Here is a 16,036-nt window from a genome sequence, read left to right on the forward strand (position 1 = left end):
AGTTAGGAAGTTAATAGTGAATTAAGAAAGATAGTATGGCTGCTAGAAAGAATAACAGACTAGGAATTCAGAAAGTAGATTCTGAATTGCTATAGTATCTGTCAAGTCACTTAATTCCAGAGTCAGTTTTCCTATTTGTAAAATAAAATGAATCAGAAAAATGTTAAAGCCTCTTTAATGTCTGATATTCTATAATCTTTTTTATTGAAAAATAAATTATTATACATATTTGTGGGGCAGAGTTGAATATCAATACCAGGGTACAATGTGCGATGATCAAATTAGGATAATTAGCATCTTCTGATAATCTATAATCTTAAATTAACAAATCTAATTAAATCTAAATTATAGGAGGAAGACAAACTCTACATTATGAGTTTTGGCTCAGTTCCTATTAATGATGAAAACATTTCCCTTTCCTCTGCTGTGACATTAAAAAGACAACACATATAAATTTTAAAAGTATATGAGTGTGTAATTATTATTTTTTAAGTGATCACCAAAAGTACCATTTTACAGGAGATTCAGCCCTTCATTGCTTTGCCAAATATCCTTGATGATATGGCTATAGGATGTATTTCTTCATTTCCCTTTGCAAATTTTCCTACCAGATGGCAGAAGATTTGAAAAAAGACAGAGTTGGGGCGGGGCGGTGAGCCGCTGGCCAGTGCATACTTATGTTATCGCCAAAACTTAATTTTTGTTTCAAACTTCAAGCAGGAGTGTAACTTGCTGTAGTTGGATTTTAGACGCTTCCTCGGGCGTTGGACATAAAGGACAGCAAACCATGGGGGAAAAGATGAGTTTAAATCCTGGGGTGGGGGGGAGCGGGGAGATAAGATTTACAATTTAGATAAGAGGAAGACCACGCGAAAAGAGCTAGAGCCTGTGATGGCGCTGAGGATTGGGACACCGGCCCAGTCCTGCGTCAACAGACGATTTCAGACCCTGGAGCCACGGGAGGCCCAAGTTCTTGCTCCGGGAAGAAGGACCGGTTGAATGGTAAGGTGAGTCCATTTCTGTTTCAGTGGCTTTAACATATATTCTGCAAGTAAGTGACCTATCCAGATCACTTGACAGACTTAGGAAAAACCCGGAAATTAATACATCAAAATGTTGAGATTTTTAAACCATTGAACAAAGTTGTCTGCAAACATCCTTATCAAAAGCGAAATGCAAACATCGGGAAGGCAAATATCTGAACTGATACAACATGCACCTCACCACGGCGGGTCACGACTGCCCCCGTCACCTTGGGCCTTCCGGCGTGACCTCGGCCTCCTAGCGTGTTCGGCCCCGCGGCGTGGCGCTGCCCCTGAGAGGGAGCGGCGACAGCGGCCTCCTCCGCCCCGAGTGCTCGCTGGGGAGCCCCGCGGGGACAGCGCCCGGCCCCCCCCCCCCCGTCCGCTGTCCTCAATGTCACCCCGGCTGGGAGGGGGCAGCCTGGGAGACACGCTGAGCGGCTCCCCCCGAGGCCCGTCGGCGACAGCAGCAGCGCCCAGCCCGGCGCCCCGCAGCCTCCCCCGGGGAAGATGAAGGCGGAGGGGGGCGACCACTCCATGATCAACCTGTCGGTGCAGCAGGTCCTGAGCCTCTGGGCCCACGGGACGGTGCTGAGGAACCTCACGGGTCATTGATGCGCCCGGGCTGGGGACCGGGGTGCGGTGCCGCCCCTTGCCTCCTTTCTCCCTGCAGAGGAGGGGAAGCGCTCCTCGCCGCCCCAGCCCCGTGCGCGCCCCGCTCGGGAGCTCACGGCCCGAGGTCCTGGCGAGGAAGGAGTTAATCGCCTCGACTGTGCGCGTGTTCCGGGGGCGCCGGCGCCCGCCACCCTCTTCCCTGAATCGCCGGGGGATCGTCCACAACCCCTGCCTCCAGCCCTGCACGGGGAGGGCTCCAGGCGGCCCTGCCCCTGTAGTGCGCGCGGAGTAGCCTCAGTGCTAAGACTTGAGCACAGTTAGCTTTTATTTCATTACACTCCTCCCCTCCCCCTTTCTCCCTCACACACCGCTCCTGGCTGTTTATATCTTTTACTGGTTTAGCTTTTTCTTTCTCACAAATCTGAAACCAAATGCAGGATTTACATTCCCTGCTCTCAGTGATCAATTTGCTTCGACCGTTAATTTTTGTGGCAATAGAGATGACTGCGTAGATTATAGTGGGTCAGGAGCTGGGCCAAGGTCTAGTTCATTCTAAGCATTTTAGCGTTATGTATCTCCTCCCCCTCCCATTTCCTTTTGTCTGTCTGTCTCCTTCTGGCCTCAAGCTGCTGCTTCGGTGACATTTGATAATTTTGTGTATTTCCCTTCATTCATCAAAGCTATCAGGAATTGGACTTAACTACATTATACTAAGATCAATTTCTGTTTATTAAAGTGAGCACTAATACATGTAATTTTTTAAAAATCTAACTTGTAGCTTTGCTTTGTGAAGAAACTTCTGGTTTTGCTCATATTATAGTCTTGAGTTCTGAATTTTAAAAATTTCTTCTAAAGAGTAGTATTTTCAAGAAAGAGATTCGGTTGCAATTGGTGACTCTTCAGTGCCTGCTTTTCAGCAAAAATACTTAATATACTCAGAATTTAATTCTTGAAAATGTGTAAGGCAGTTAATTTCAATAGAACATTAATATTTCAAAATGCATTTTGTCTGACTGTTAGGAATATTTTACAAATACAATCTGTGTCGACAGGATATACGAGTGCACATAAACTATATGTATAAAATATGGCATGATGCAGAATTCAGATGTTCACAAAGAAAAATTTATGGAATGATATACCACAAGGACAACATTAAGGACACTGGTTTCCATGACTTTAGAAATTACAATTGAGGTAGATTCTGGATTGATTCATGGTATCTCCATCGCACTCAGCCAGTGAGCGCACCGGCCATCCCTATATAGGATCCTAACCTGCGGCCTTGGTGCTCCCAGCGCCGCACTCTCCCGAGTGAGCCCCCGGGTCGGCCGGGTCCACATTTTGAGTCACCTAGGGAGATTTAACAATTACAAATGGCCAGACCTCATCTCTATACCAAATGGGTCAGAATCTGTGGAGGTAGAAGCCAAGCACAGTGGTCTTTAAAGCTCCCAGCTGATTCTGATGTGCACTCATGGTCGAGAACGTTGCTCTAAAGCAGTGGTTCTCAAAGAATGGTCTCTGGACCAGCAGCGTCAGCATCACCTGCGAACGTGTTATAAATGCAAGTCTTCAGGCCCTATCACAGACCTATTGAACCCCAAAACTCTGGTAATCAAAGTAGAAGGTAGTGACTTGGTTTAGGGTAATAATCAATGAAGTGAAGTGGGTGAAAAGTGGACAGATTTGGAAAAGATTTTAGAAGGTGAATCATCAGGATTAGCAGAGGGGTTAGATGTGGGGCAGATGAGGAAAAGAAAGGAACCAAAAATGACTCCCAGGTTTTTAGCCTGACCTTCTAGGTGAATGGTGTGCCATTTCTGGAAATGGGGAACACTGTGCAGACATCTCCTCAGAATGCTTTAGGAACTCCGATCTTCACAAACTGATCTGTAGAAGAGATCCTTAAATACCTGCCTGTCTTGTTGGGCTAGGGCTCACAGACCCTTCAAAACCCATTGTACAGTCTGGGTCACCAGATCCCTCACATGCAGGTCCATGAGCTAGGTAATTGGGAAAGATCCTGGGAGCCATTGGCAGGTTACAAGAGCTCAGTCCTTAGCTGCAGCAGCAGCAGTGGTGGCCTCTTGGAGCATCCCGGGGACCCTGGCAGCAACAGCCTCCAGCAGCTGTAATGGCCTCCCTATGGCCCCCCGGGGGCATCCCAGGAGCAGGGGGCCCTGCAGATCAGAACCACTCATACTTTATACTTAAATCCATAACCCAGGACACCTGGGTACACATGTGCAATTACATTAGACAATAACCAAGGAACACCTGGGCGCACATGCATATTTACATCAAATGCTCAGCAAGATTCTGAACATGTAAGGGGCCCTGGCCACTTTCCTTCACTTTCCCTACACTGCCTTTGAGGAAACTAAGGGTAAAAGATACTGTGACTGGGGCAAATTCACACAGCCAGGAACCAAAGTCTCCTAACTCTTGAAAGTCCAAGATCTTTACTGCTAAATCATCTTGTCATGTCTTCTCATCCACTCTATTAGCATAGGTCATTTGTCCATGGATATATTTTGTGAGCGTTTTCAAGAATAAGGTCTTGAGGTTATTCTTGAGCCACAGTTATTTCTGGACTCCTGCTACTTACTACTGTTCTCTTCCCTGTATACTGTTCTGCTCCCTCCTTTCTGACTACCTCAGTCCTATTTACCCTGCAACGTCTGTCCACTTTCCTTCTCAGTAAGACTTTCCTGATTGTTGTTCACGTGTCTGTCTAGCTCCTCTGAGCCAGTGGTTTTCAGCCTTACCTGTACATTGTAACTGTCCTGGGAGCTTTAAATACAGATTTGCAGGTTTCACACCAGGTGTACTGAAGGTGGGGAAGGGATATAGATGAACTTTAATTTATTAATGTCCTCCAGGTTTTGCTACACAGACTTGAGAAACACTAGCATAAAGTACATTTAGCAATTAATTACGTACCTTTCTAATGATGTTCCTTGGATTATTTTTGTTACTTAGTACTTCATATACACATCCAAGGGGTCTTCAAAAAGTTCATGGAAAGATTCATATTATCTTTTAATTCCATTTTTTAATGAACTTTTTGAAATACCCTCATATATGTAAATACCTTCATCTGTTTGGGCTGCAGTAACAAAATACCGTAGGCTGGGTCATTTATAAACCACAGACATTTACTGCTCATAGTTCTGGAGGCTGGGAAGTCGGAGATCAAGGTGCCAGCATGTTCAGTGTCTGGTGCCAGCTCTCTGCTTCACAGATGGTGCCTTGTTGCTGTGTCCTCATGCAGTGGAAGAGGCAAAGGAGCTCGCTCGAGCCTCTTCTAAGTCATGGAACCGTCACGACTTAATCACTTCCCAAAAGATCCCAGCTCTAAATACTAAGACATTGGGCATTAGGTTCTAACATATGAATTTGGGGAGGACACCAATTCAGACCATAGCAGTATGTCTACATACATATAAATGTAAATATGCATATATGTCTTGTTTCCCATATGCTATGGTTTGAACGTCCCCCCAAAGCTCACTGAAGCTTGATCTCTACTGTAACAGTGTTAAGGGGGTGGGAAGTCAGAGTATGGTATTTAAAAGGTAGAGACTTTGGGAGGTGATTGGATTGTGAGGACTCTGTCCTTGTGAATGGATTAATCTGTTATGAAGACAGAGCTTTATAAGGACAGAAAGAAAGCATATGGAAATGTTCTCTTGCTCAGCCCTCGCCATGTGATGTTCTGCACTGCGTTGGGACTCTGTAGAGAGTCCCATCAAGAAGAAGACCTTCAATGTGCCTCCCCAGGCCTTGGACTTTCCAGCCTCCAAAATTGTGATAAATAAATTGTGTTTCTTATAAATCACCCAGTTTCAGGTACTCTGTTACAAGCAACAGAAAACAGACTAATACACCATATCGGTTCTTAGGGGAGACACTTACTCCCCCTGTTATTTCCCTCCACGAGGGAGGAAGCTCAACTGGTATAATATGTCTGGTCTCTCTCCGCTCTTTCATCTTTTATCCCTCTGTCCCTGGTCAGGAGAGGAGTGATGCATATAATCGTGTTAGTGACAGCATGTTAAAATCTTTTCACTGGGGCCAGCCCGTGGCTCATGGAGGAGAGTGTGGTGCTGATAACAGCAAGGCCCTGGGTTCGGATCCCATATAGGGATGGCCAGTTAGCTCACTGGGAGAGCGTGGTGCTGACAACACCAAGTCAAGGGTTAAGATCCTCTTACTGGTCATCTTAAAAAAAAATGTTTTCATTGATCAATAAATGTTTCATTTTTGGTTCCTTTCTTTTCCTCATCTGCCCCACATCTAACCCCTCTGCTAATCCTGATGATTCACCTTCTAAAATCTTTTCCAAATCTGTCCACTTTTCACCCACTTCACTTCATTGATTATTACCCTAAACCAAGTCACTACCTTCTACTTTGATTACCAGAGTTTTGGGGTTCAATAGGTCTGTGATAGGGCCTGAAGACTTGCATTTATAACACGTTCGCAGGTGATGCTGACGCTGCTGGTCCAGAGACCATTCTTTGAGAACCACTGCTTTAGAGCAACGTTCTCGACCATGAGTGCACATCAGAATCAGCTGGGAGCTTTAAAGACCACTGTGCTTGGCTTCTACCTCCACAGATTCTGACCCATTTGGTATAGAGATGAGGTCTGGCCATTTGTAATTGTTAAATCTCCCTAGGTGACTCAAAATGTGGACCCGGCCGACCCGGGGGCTCACTCGGGAGAGTGCGGCGCTGGGAGCACCAAGGCCGCAGGTTAGGATCCTATATAGGGATGGCCGGTGCGCTCACTGGCTGAGTGCGATGGAGATACCATGAATCAATCCAGAATCTACCTCAATTGTAATTTCTAAAGTCATGGAAACCAGTGTCCTTAATGTTGTCCTTGTGGTATATCATTCCATAAATTTTTCTTTGTGAACATCTGAATTCTGCATCATGCCATATTTTATACATATAGTTTATGTGCACTCGTATATCCTGTCGACACAGATTGTATTTGTAAAATATTCCTAACAGTCAGACAAAATGCATTTTGAAATATTAATGTTCTATTGAAATTAACTGCCTTACACATTTTCAAGAATTAAATTCTGAGTATATTAAGTATTTTTGCTGAAAAGCAGGCACTGAAGAGTCACCAATTGCAACCGAATCTCTTTCTTGAAAATACTACTCTTTAGAAGAAATTTTTAAAATTCAGAACTCAAGACTATAATATGAGCAAAACCAGAAGTTTCTTCACAAAGCAAAGCTACAAGTTAGATTTTTAAAAAATTACATGTATTAGTGCTCACTTTAATAAACAGAAATTGATCTTAGTATAATGTAGTTAAGTCCAATTCCTGATAGCTTTGATGAATGAAGGGAAATACACAAAATTATCAAATGTCACCGAAGCAGCAGCTTGAGGCCAGAAGGAGACAGACAGACAAAAGGAAATGGGAGGGGGAGGAGATACATAACGCTAAAATGCTTAGAATGAACTAGACCTTGGCCCAGCTCCTGACCCACTATAATCTACGCAGTCATCTCTATTGCCACAAAAATTAACGGTCGAAGCAAATTGATCACTGTGAGCAGGGAATGTAAATCCTGCATTTGGTTTCAGATTTGTGAGAAAGAAAAAGCTAAACCAGTAAAAGATATAAATTCATGTCATATTTATTTCAGGGCCCTTCCAAGTTATATCAGTTAGGGCACTTTCCTACTCTTGTGTTTATAGAGCTAGAACCACTCCCTTTTTCAATTTAATGAAATATTGGTGAGAAAAAAAAACTCTCAGGCATTTTTTCTCTCTTATTCCTTTATTGCAGTGACAGAAAAAAACCATGAAATAATATCTTAAGAAATAGACGAGATGTGATGTGACTTTTTAGATCTCCTTCTGACTGTGGGTTAATGTGTTTTTAGATATTAAAAGTAAAATAAAGATTATCAGGCTAATTGGTAATGCAGAAGAAGAGGGATAATTCAGAGTCTAACAGTTCCTTCTACATGTTAACCTGGTGTGCTTTGCAAAGTATAGATCACACAAGTGACACAATTCCTGTAAGCAAACAGCAGCAGAGTGCTTGGAAGTCAGTGGTCACTTTAAACAATTTTGTTTTCCTTTGTGTTGTCCAAAAAATAGACTAAAACTTTCCCTGAGTAGACGATGGACTTGTGTTTCTCAAAACAAAGTCCATGGACCACCTGCCTGCATAGCCTCATTTGTGGCATGTGTTAAAAATTCATGTTCCTGATGTGTACCTGAGAGCACTGGATGGGTCCCAGGTATCTGTATTGTATTAAATCTTCTGCTGCTATCCATACAGAATAACGCCAGAGTCACTATCTGGATTAAGAACCCACATTCTACTACACCAGATTAATGACAACAGGATTTTCATAGTTCCGTATAGGAAGAATTTGTAAGCTATTTTTAGAGCTTTAAAGATATAAATAATACAAGTAAAAATATGAAAAATAAAGAGAAAATATTTTAAAAATAATTCTTTCATGTTTTTATCCCAGGAAAAAACACTTAATATCTGGTGAATATTTGAGTAAATTTCCTTCCAGTCTCTGGATGTCACAGATCATCACAGGTTCTGAAAACTCCTAATGGCAGGGGCTGTGTTTGTTTCTGTTCATCACAGTATCCCCAGCTCTTACCACAATGTCTAGCACATAGTAGGCACTCAAATATTTGTTGAATGAACAAAGTGAATAAATGAAACTAATGTCGAATAGTATATTTGAGTTTGGCCCTCTGGACACTTTTTATGAAAATATGCCAGCATTAGATAGAATATCACTTTCTGATTCTCATAGGCATCAACTCAACAACCCATCAATAAGTAGTGCTTTTTCTAGTATTTTACTCATGTTCATTTAATCCTAACAACAACATACAATGTAAGTGCTCTTTTATCCCCATTTTATATATCAGGAAACGGGAGCACAGAGAGGTTAGGTAAGTTACCCAATACCACACAGCAGAGCTGACTCCTGAGATTTTAGGAGACTTGGTTAACAAACACCTATTTGTTCATGAATTTTACGTGATTATAGGACAGTTCAGACGCAGCCCCGGCTCCTATGGTTTTGCATTCTGCTACTTTCCACAACTCTGCAAGTACGGCCGCACCACTCGGCGGTGGAATGCTGAGTGCACGTTGTAGGTACCTCCGTGCACACCCAGACCTGCTGTTCTCGACCCCAATCAACATGTTCTCCTTCGAGTGCATTTCAAGCGTACCACGTCCGCCAAATAAAAAAGCAGGCACACGTTGTTAAGGCTAAAGAGGAGGGAAGGTCATGCAACACTCACACAATGCTGCGTTTTCAGAAACCTTTCACTCTGCCACACCAAAAATATAAAAAAACCCAGGATCTAAGATCCCATACATTCTGGTCACAATGAACTGTTGAGTAAACTAACCATTGGTGCCATTCGCTGAGAAGCCCGTGGAATAAAACCCTCCGGAGGAAGCGACCCGTGAGACACAATCTCCTGCCCAGAACGGTTGTGGGTACTGAGCGGCCCACGACCCCATCTCAAAAGGAATCCACCTCATTCCCTATACCTAGAAGCCCGACATCCTGCAAACCCGCCTGAGCAAGATCCACTCCCCCTGAAAACATGCTTCAAAACCACGGAGACCAATGAAAAGCAGGCCCAGTGTCTCGTCCTCCACGTCGCTGCCGGCTCCCCAGGCTCCCGGGGCCATCGCTGCCTCCCGGGGCGGTGGTTGGGCCTGCAAGTCGCCGCCCGGCCGGCAGGGGGCGTGGCGACCACGCGAGAGAAGCCATACGCCTGGGAAGGGGCCCCCAAGGCTCCGGGGTTGGGCTGGGGGAGGGGCGGGAAGGCGGAGGCGAGAAGCCCCGAGGCTGGGAGCGCCGCGCGAAAGCGCCAGGGGCGCGAGCTCGAGGGGCTAGGGAAGCGCGGGCGTGCGCGCGCCGGGCGTGGGTGCGGGTGGGGTGAGTAGAGCGGGCTCCGCGGGATCGCGGGGCAGAGAGACGCCGGCCACTCTGGACCGCGCATCGCCCGCCGCCGGGTCGCCGCGCCGCAGCCGCCAGGGTCATGGTGGGTGCGGGCCGCCGCCGCGGCTCTTTCTTGTTCTCCCTCCTCGACCAGCGCGCTCAGCGAGAAAGGATCGCGCGGGCGGTGGCGCGGGCGCTGCGGGCTCGACCGCTGGAACCCGCCGCTCTCGAGGGGGTGGGCCGGCCCGCGGGGGCGCGCGGCGGGGCTCGGGAACTTTGTCACTCTCCCGGCTGCCGCCCCGGCGCCTCGAGATGGCCGCTGGCATCCAGCCCCCTGTGGCGGACGCCCGGGATGCCCGAGGAGCCGCTCCTGCCCCTGCCTCGGCGCGGTCGGGGTCCGGCCTCCTCGCCCCCCTGCACGGCGCCCGCACCCCGGGGGTGTGTCCCGTGCCCGCCCCAGCCTCCCTGCGGTCGCACACTGGGGTCGGGGCGGGTTTCATCGCGCTCCCGCGTGGAGGGGCCTCTGGCTGCTCTTTGCAGCGACTCCTCTCCCTGCCGGGACTCCGGCTCTTGACGCTTTCTCCTGGACGTTGAGCTCTGTTCCTGGAGAGCGTGTGTGCGTCCCTGTCCCCGTGTGTCCTCTTGTCCGAGGAACCGCCAGAGATTCAGCAGCAGAGCCGGGTTCTTTGACTGCAAAAGAGAAAATGTGCTTTGGCAGCTCAGAGAAGCCATCGTAGGCGAAGTGCGCGCCCCGTATTTGTCCCCAGTGGTCCGTGTCCTGTCTTTGCCTCTCTGCTCTCCCATACGCTTCCTCTGCACTTGCTGAGATACGCTGAGCTCCTTTCTTTTCCAGATCTCGGGACACTAAGCCTCGATCTTGCCCTGGCTACTCTTTGAGGCACACACTGTCCACCTGATTCTGTGTGAAGCTGTTTCTGACCATGTCGTCTAAATTTTCAACCTTTCCCACCCCCACCCACCACAGCTCATATGCCCCTGTCCTGCTTCATTCTATTTTCTCTTAAGCATTTATAGTTTAGCATGCTACATATGTCATTTATTTATCTTGTTTACTGGACGTCTCCCCCACCAGAATGTAAGTTTCAGGACAGAGATTTTTGTCTGTTCAGTAATGTATGTCAGGCACCTAGGATGGTGCCTGATACTGTCTAGTAAGTACTAAACAGTAGCTTGTTGAGAAACTGAGTGCCAACTCTCCTGACTCCCAGTGCACGCGTTTTTTTCTCTTTAGATCGCACTGATCATCCAAAGGGATGTGTTAAGAAATAAACATTGCTTTGAAAAATACTCAGTATAATTCCTTCAAATAGCAATCTGTGTTAAAGCCTTTAAAATTATTTAATTTATCACAATTCAGTTTAGGTATGTTTCAGTAATATAGCTTCTTTATCCATGCACATATGCCTGTGTAGCCTTTTAGTAAATGATAATGTGTATGTATTCCTCCAACTATATTTACCAACACAAGTGCACATATATGCATATATTTACATTTCCAGTAGTTATTCTATATACAGTATTTTGTTCAGTAATGTCTTTTTCCCATAATATATTTTAGACATCTTTCTAGCATCCTTTTTCAAAAAAAAAAATTTGGAGGGGGGGCATGTTGTCTGGTACTGGAATCTGAACCCTTGACCTTGGTGTTAGAAGCCTCTGTGGTTCTTTGGTGCAGAATACTTTTTTTTTTTTTTTTTTTTGTGGCACCTGGCTGTATGGGATCTGAACTCTTGCCCTTGGTATTACCAGGCTGTACTCTAAGCAACTGAACTAACCCATGAGACCAATAATGTCCATGAGACCAAGCATGGTAGACATGTTTTTAATCTCTAGATTATGACCAGCAGGTGACTATTTCTGCAGCATTGTGTAGACTGATGACTAAAAAGTCAAGAGATGACCTGGCTCATCAGTGGTTTGAGAATGATGTCATTGCTGAGGCTTTCAAAGAAATTAAGCATCGAGAATTTGAGACGATGAGATTCCTGGTCATAAAAATTTCTGTTCAGTTAGTATTTATTAAATTTTATTTTTGTAAGAATAGTTGTAGGTTTGCAAAATAGTTGAGATGGTACAGAGTTCACGTATGTCTGGCACCCAGTTCCCTCTGTTATTAACATCTTACATTAGTGTGGTACATTTGTTAAAGTTAATGAATGGATATGGATGCATTATTACGTACTTTATTCAGATTTCCTTAGTTTTCACCTAATGTCTCTTTTATTTTCCAGGATCCCATTGGGGCTATATTGCACTGATTCATTGTGTCTCCTTAGGCTCCTCTGCACTGTGAGTTTCTCAGACTTTCCTTGCTTTGGTGGTCTTGACAGGTTTGAGGAGCACTGCTCAGGGATTTTGTAGAACATCCCTCAGTTGGGATTTGTCTGACATTTTTCTCATTATTAGACTGAGGTTTCATGTTTTTTGGGAGGAAGGTCACAGAGGTAAAGTGCCCATCTCATCACATCGTATCAAAGGCACATGCTACCAACATGATTCATCACTGTTAATACTGACTGTGATCACTTGGTCACCTTGATGTTGGAGGTAGGGTGCAGGGAGCCTGGTAGTCAGCCTCAACCCACCCAGTCCTCTTACCAGGTTCTTGACTCCACCACAGGAAAGAATTCAAGGGCAGAGTCACAGTGGAAAGTGAGAACAGGTTTAATATAACAGATAAGGAATACAGGTTCCACAGAGAGACTGCAGCATGCTCCAGAGATCGAGCAGGGTCCACACCCAGTTTAACACAAAAGTGAGTTCAGTACAGATGTCACTTCTAACACGAAAGCAAGAAAAACATACTTAAAGTTCAGTACAAAGTGTAGGCTGGCTCAAGAGAATGAGCAGCTGCCTGCTGAAAGTAAGCTAGATGCAAAGTAAGTTATACACACTTCAGCCAGCAAAGTGCAGGTTGTCACCAGGAAAGTGAGCAGCGACAACCCTGCCTAGTGAATATTCAATAAAGGGGGGTGAGTCCCACTTGTATGCATCAGACTGTTGTGTGCTCTCTCTTGAGCACACCCAGCCACTGGATTGCACAAGCCAGGCCCCTGTGGTCTCATTTTTCTGTTGGTGCTAAAAATAGGTCTAACTGGCAACAGTTACTTTCCTCCAGGGGAGAGCTCAGAGGAGGGGGCCTGAGACCTCAGGGAGTGGCTCGAAATGCAGAGGCCTGTCCTGAAACCCCAGCCCAGGGACACCGAGCACCTCCTGTATCAACCTGGCAGTGTTTGTCCACTTTCTCACTTAAAGGTCCTCCCCCCACTCCCTACTTTCCACACTGTCCTCTTTTGAAGGAAGTCACTCTGCAGAGCCCATACCTGGTAAGATGCTGTGAAGAAGAACAGAAAACAGTAAAAGTAAAGAAAGTGTGAGACATTAGAACTTGGACGTTTAAGGGAGGAGTCTACTTGGAACTCCCCTCATGAAAATTATTTAACACAAATGTAATGGTCTAATAGCATTTTTTTTCTTTTATCCAAATTATTCTCATGTTAACCCCTAACCCAGGAGAAGCAGGGAGGATCTGAGAGGTAGAAAGCAATGGAAGCAATTCTGAAAAAGGACATATTGCTTGAGAAAGGAATGGGAGAGGGAGCTGCCCCCAGTAACATGCTGGGGGTGACAGGGGTTGTTTGTTATCTAGGAAGTTGGAACAGAAAATCAGAGGTAAGAAGGTGCCAGAAACAATCAGCCAAATTTACCATGCCTAAACTGCATTGTGGGTCTGGTGGCAAATACACTGAGCAGATCACACGATCGTACCTCTTCTTTATTCCTTTGGCTTTGACCATGTGGTGAAGAACAGGACTTCGAAGCAACAGATTTCATCATAGGTTGTCTGGATTTCTTCCTGACCAGGATGATGCTGAAAGTTGACCTGCTCTGAGACAGGATCCAGACATTTGATAGTAAATTACCCCAAAAGAATTGCCCTAAAAAATGGTTCCATTTGCTGACTTTTTGTTAAAATCAGATTTTATTATTTTCTTAACTCAATTCAGAAATGTTAAATGTCCTGAGAGTCTTGCTAATGAAAATAAATGGCTAAGAAATGTTTGTTTGTAGTTTTTGTTTCTGCTGGCCTGAAAAGATCATACCTCTCTTTCACCTACTAAGAACCTGGGTTTTGTTCTCCCCAGTAAAGATTATAAGCAGAGCATATGGCTCGTGAATTAAGGTTAGAAAACATTATAGCTATAACCACGTATCGACGCCACTACACCTGTGAGAATTCTGCATTTGTTTGTAAAATACAAGTTTCCCCAGGCTTGCAATGATTTTATAGTTTCTCAGTTGGTAGAGAACATGGCATTTACTGAAATTGACCTGAAGAACGTGTGATTTGTGCTGGGTCACACAGCTAATTAGTGGCCTGCAGCAAGACATGTTCCCAGGAGTCTTGATTCCGGACCAAGTGTTCCTCTAAAGGCCAACATGTCTGACAGAACAGAAAGTTTCTTTGCTTTTGTAAATTCACCATTAGCATCAGGAATAAACTATAGATGCAAATGTCTGCCTTGTTTAAACAATATGTCATACCACCATCAAAATATTCTGACTGGATGCCTGTTAATTGACTCTCTCATCATATGATGCTGCCTAATTTTTATGACTACAACTAAAGTCCTAAGAAGCTCAGTGTATAACAACAGTGGGCATGGCCTTATTCAGTAATATCCACAAAATGTTAGGAGGGAGCTGAATACGTTTTGTAAATGCCAATAGCGTCTCTCCACTACCTTTACCTGCAGCACCACTTTTCTTGTCTAGGATGGAAAACACAGAACCAAGCTCTCCTCCCAACCCCCCATTCTGCACCTCCCCCCAAGCCCACCTCCAAAGCCATGGGAGACACTCGTCAGCCTCGGCCCTCTCTCCTGCTGGCTACAGCTCCACACTCCTTAGCAACACAGTGCTCCAGGAAGCCCCTAAAACTGAAATGGATTTGGCAAATGAAGGGAAAGTTGTTTAAACGTCCTAGTACTAAGCCCCTTTGCTGACATCCTGATACTTACTCTTTTCTTCTTCATACCTCACTCTCTTTATCCAGAAAGGCAGTGAAGCATTTATTTTCATAGCTTGGTACTTTCTTAATTAGAGTGTACAAAAGCAAATTAACTATTTTTTGACATATAAATTTTACGAACAGCCCCAATGGTACTATGTGACAATAGAATGTTGAGTTTCTAGGTTTCTTTTCCTCTGTCCATTGTTATGACTTCATTTCTTCTGCTACCGGTGGTCTGGCACCAACAGCCTCCTGTTCCCTCCATGTCTACCCCTCATCCTCCAAGTCTTTGCATCTAGTGTCCCATTTTATATGCTGAAAGCTATAAAGCGGTCGACTGAACTCACCAGGGGTGTACATGTAAAGTTAGTATCTGTAAAGCTGCACAGGCTCCAGGTGGAAAGAATGTGGGACTGCTGTGGTTGCAGCTCATAGTCCCTTTCGTTAAGATCTGGGTGTGGCTGGATTGTGACACCTAGCACCAAAGACTGGGGCAGATTAAATGGAACCACTTAGCTCTGCTTCTTTCCTGCCTATGTCTGTTACATTTCAAACATCGATTCCCCTGATGCAGGGGTTGGTTTTCTTTTTGTGATGTTAGGTGAGAGCAGCTCAGACCAGAGGTGCAGCCGATAAGTAGGTTGTTCCTGAAGTGTACAGAGTGACTACTGTGGACAAATCGAGTCTCCAACCTATTTTCAGAAGGAGAAGCCCAACTTTGGTAGAGTCAGGAGCTGGATGAAAGGGGTGGGGGACAGATAGGGGCTGGGGTGTGTGGCCTCAAGTGGAAGCAGAGTCCAGGTGTTGTAGAGAAGATCTCTCAGCAATCAGAGGACTTCAAGGGTGGAGGTCTGGTATGAAGGGGTTGTCTCTGAATGTTCACATTGGGCTCTATTTATTTTATCAGCTGAGTCTGTTTCCCAGTTAGTTTGGAATTCTGCTGTGATTTTCCCAAGTGTTGAGTAGGCCTCATGGAGCATCTGTCAACACAAGTCCAACATTGCACGCTCCCCAGCACCTGACTAAGAGTAAGAGGTGGGTTGTCCTGTCCCGGGCTGGGTTGAGAACCCTCAGTCCTTCTGCACAGCTGTACCCCACTTTCCTCTGCTGAAGGTGAGCTCGTTATTGGGCTTGACTTTCCCTTCTTGGTTCCATTCTTGTTTAAAGTTAGGCTCCATTTCAAAGTCATTAAAGAGTGTAATGACACAGCCACTCAAGACATCTCCCTGGAAAGTCATCAGAGCTGACCACGGCTGGTAAACGTGCTGACCTCCTGTCACTCCTCATCCAGCGTGAGGAAGCTCATCACCTGCTCCTCTTTGCTTGTTGTCACTAGATCCACGGACGTTCGCTGGTTTTACTGAGAAAATCCTGACAGTTACTGAGAT

Source organism: Cynocephalus volans, chromosome 5, assembly GCF_027409185.1.
Source record: "Cynocephalus volans isolate mCynVol1 chromosome 5, mCynVol1.pri, whole genome shotgun sequence".
NCBI classification, from domain to species: domain Eukaryota; kingdom Metazoa; phylum Chordata; class Mammalia; order Dermoptera; family Cynocephalidae; genus Cynocephalus; species Cynocephalus volans.